General features: G+C 39.0%; 1 pseudogene; it reads right to left on the bottom strand.

The window, feature by feature from the left end:
• Nucleotides 1-1740: 1740 nt before the first annotated feature.
• LOC100964198 lies at nucleotides 1741-2511 on the bottom strand (annotated as a pseudogene).
• Nucleotides 2512-4150: the final 1639 nt, after the last annotated feature.

Genomic DNA, 4150 nt, shown 5'->3' with positions numbered 1-4150 from the left:
AATCAGTTATTACTAGAAGTAATGATGCTCTTGGTGCCCTTGTTCCCAAGCCTACTTCTGCTATCCAGTCCTGACTTCTGGAATTTACTCTTTGAGTCTACCTTGTTTCCAGCTCAAAGTCTCCCTTCAGACAGCCTATTCTTCCCTATAGAAATTGTTTGCAAAGAAGCTTTATTTTTATATTTTATTAGAGTGAAACAGTCAACCAACTTGCCTTTACTCACAGCTGTCCATGAGCTTCTTTAGGACTTCTGGTCAGCATTGCCCATCTTTGGGATCCTAGACTCTTAATCACCTAGCACCTTGAGTCAGTCTCTCACTTTGGACTTGAAAAATGGCTCCCATGATAGTTCTGAGTCACCACAATATTAGAATAATCATGCTACTGTCTTTGATGTGCAGCCTTGGACAAAACGCACCCATGCTGAATTTCCATGTCTTTATCTACAAAAAAAAAAGATCTTTTCCAACTAAAATTATTTTACCGGAATAATGAAAAATTGTCTTTGCTTTCACATCTCTTCAGGTTAAATTTTCAAAGAATTTCTACAGTGGCCAAGCATTCAACCTCATTATTATTTTATCAAATGTTAGACTAACTGATCTTGATTGCACATTTGCTCTTATGTCTTTATCTCAACATCTCCTGGTGCTATCGGTTGGTAATAAATCAGTTTCTAACATACTCTTGATATGAATACAATCGTTTTGCCTCCTCTATCAATTTATACTAGAAATAGAATTTCAGGGTATAACATTAGCAACTTATTATGCCTGTTTGTAAAATCCACAGCAATCAGGATAGTTTCATCCAACTATACGGTGATTTGATAGTTTCACTAGACCACATACAAAATAAAAATGCATTTGCTGATGGCTTTCTATCTTAAAAGCACATTCACACACATTGACTCCTATGACCCTTACAACAAATAAATGAGGTAAGTAGGGCAACCCTTATTGTCCCAATTTATAACAAGAAAAACTAGGGCACAGCAGAATACTGAAGTGGCTTGCCGTAGGCGTCACTGTTGATTAGTGACAACTAGGACAAAAACCCTGGATTCTAACTCTGAATCCAGGGTTACTTCCAGGGTGCCTGCCCCCATTTGCAGGCAGCTTACTCACCCCACTAAGTGCCCATCATCCACGCTTTCTCTGCTATAAGAGATCTTGCCTACCCACTGACTACATTGCTCTATTTGGGCAGAATAGTTATGTTCATTCAAAGAATCAGTTATATGAATATATAAAAGTATATATATGTGCTTATATCCATATGAAAAGTGAATATAGGCAGGAATTTGTGGTTTGCAGGTTTAGATGTGGTAGAGATAAAAATCCTGGCTCTGCTTGGCTTTAGCCCCCTACCACCGTCACTAAACTTGGAGTCTGTTTGGAAACTTTCTAATAACCAGTTAGAAATAAAAAGCAAACTCTAGGATTCCAGTAAAGAAGTAGCTATGGGAAGCTGTGAAAAACAGCCACCATTTGAACTGTAATAAAGTTTTTTCTATTTACAACCCTGAATAAACTATTAGGTCAGATGTTTACTCTTGCCGACTTCCACCCACCTTCCCTGTTTTATTACAGTCATATCTCAGGCATTGGTATTAATCTCTTTCAACATCAAAAAGCCTACAAGTGTTTTTGTTTGGTTTCATTTCGTGTTTGTTAATCTATCATGAGGTTCTTTTAAAGAAATTTATAACATCAATTTGTGTGGGTAAACTCCATTTGTCAGGACAAACATAGATTCCAGATCGCCCTGGAACTGAGGAACAGCCTTGAGTTTTGCTTAAATTTGTGAGTCCACAGTTTTTTGATCCATCTTGTGCTGTTTTGTTATCCTGTGTTTCTCTTTTTCGGTGGTGAAGATCTCACCTTCCTGGTGTCAGGGCTTTCGCAGCTGCTGCTTCTTAAAATAAGCATCAGCAATATGGATACATTGGGATTTTAACATTACCAATGTAAATTTTTTATTTTACTTTATTTTTTTGCAAATTTTGGCCGGAACCAGGTTTGAACCTGCCACCTCTGGTATATGGGGCCAGCGCCCTACTCCTTTGGGCCACAGGCGCTGCCCACTAACATCAATTATTGTGGAGTGACGATGACAAATTTCTGGTGTGCTCTCTGTAGAGGAACTCAGTTGAGGATCAGAGGTATAGTCACAAGTAGGAAGCCACTGCTGAGAGGCTGCAGGAAAACCACCCTCTTGCCTCTATGGCCCCAGGATGATTAAAATGGCCCCAGGCATGAGGCTGGATTACAGTTTTCCCACATGCTGAGTGATGGGCTTTTGCTGTGACTCAACAACTTTCAAGGCACATCTTCAGTGGGATAATTTCTAGGCATTTCCTGGAGTTTAACCACTCAAGTACCACCATTCTTGTCCCCACCATCTGGGGGGATAACAGTGGCAAGGGCCTTCTCCTTTCTCTTCTCAACCTTAGATTTAGCCACAATGTATTTCCTCTTGTACATCGCCTTTCTGGAAGATACAGCAGATCAGGAGTATCTGTCTATTCCTCTGTTGAGAACAGGATTTTGGCTGCAAGTGGGGCTTCCTCTTCTTGGCCAAAAAGCCTAGAAGCTTTCATTTTTTGCCCCTTCTTCAACCTTCCATCATTGACCTCTTCGGCAGTAGTGAACTCTTCCATCTTAGTCATCGTCCTTCTAATTCTCTTGAGTTGCGAATGTTGTAAAATCAGATTTCATTTGTATATTTCTCACTCTACTACACAGGTCTGGTTCTAGCCCCTTTACAGAAAATATAAAAGAAGTAGAAAGTACAGGACCATCTGTCTATTTGAAGGCTGGAAAGACAAGGTACATATAAGAAGGCTCTGTGTTTCTCTTCAAATTCCTATGTAGAGTTTGCCTGTACTGGAGGTAGGAAGAAATTAAGTAAATAAGATCATAAATTTAGAGTCTTGATTTCTTAAGATTAGTGTCCTATAAGTAGAGATAGCAGAAAGGGCATCCTAGAGCCCGCTCGCTCTCACTTTCTTTCTCTCTCCCCACATATGAAGACATGGGGGTAGGCAGCCATCTGCAAGCCAAGAAGAAAGCCCTCATTAGAAACTAACATGCTGAACCTTAATCTATGGAAAAATAAATTTCTGTTACTTAAGCTATCCAGTCGGTCTTATTTTGTCATGCTAGCCCAAGCTAACTTTTACAGCACTAGAGAAAAGAATGTATGACAACCCATGAAAAATTAGATCATGTACACAGTACAAAGAAACAATGAAAAGTAAGAGAAGTGAAAATTTATTTAGACTAGTATTTCTCATCATGGAAACTATGGTGGGTTTAGGTTAACTTTTAAGCCTTGGAAGAATTAAGTGATTTGGACTGCAGACACCAGTGGAAAGAATGGTGAATTACAGGTGCAGTCATATGATATGGTTTTAAGAGAATAGCATGGAGTTATGAAGATGAGAAAGGAAGGGCTTTGAACTAATATATACATGGGTTCGAATTCTAGGTTGGTATCCCTTTTTTAGCTACAATAATAGCAGTTAGCATTTAAAGGCCTATTTTGTGCCAGGTATGATGTTATAGACATTATATCATTTCATCCTTCAAATAATCTTGTTACTCAGTGCCTGACACATAGTAGGCACTCAATAAATAGTCTCATTTGTAAATTATTGAATATGAGTATATTCAATCTATGTCTATGAGGAATATGAAATGTAGAGAAGTTATATTACTTGGATAATGCCATGCTGCTAACATAGAACAAAACTAGTGTTTGAACAAAAGCAAATATTCAAACAGGGTTAATAATTCACTGGGACAGCATATGGGTTAAACAAAATACTCTATTTTGTATAATGCCTGGCACACAGAAAATGCTTCAGTAAATAATATAGCAGTGGCTCACGCCTATAACCCTAACACTCAAGAAGGCTGAGGGGGAAGGATTGCATGAACTCAGGAGTTTGAGACTTGCCTGGGAAAGAGTGAGACACTGTCTCCACAAAAAATAAAAATAAAAAAGCCCATATGGGCATCATGGCACATGCTGATAGTCCTATCTACTCAGGAGGCTGAGGCAGGAGGATCGCTGGAGTTCTGCAGCTATAAGGATGCCCCTGCACTCCATTTAGGGAGATAGAGTGAGACTCTTTCTCAACAA

This window comes from Otolemur garnettii, unplaced genomic scaffold, assembly GCF_000181295.1.
Source record: "Otolemur garnettii isolate 467f Iridium unplaced genomic scaffold, OtoGar3 scaffold00160, whole genome shotgun sequence".
In the NCBI taxonomy this organism is placed as follows: Eukaryota; Metazoa; Chordata; class Mammalia; order Primates; family Galagidae; genus Otolemur; species Otolemur garnettii.
Note: the sequence above shows the minus strand (reverse complement) of the source record. Positions and strands in the feature narration are given on the sequence as shown.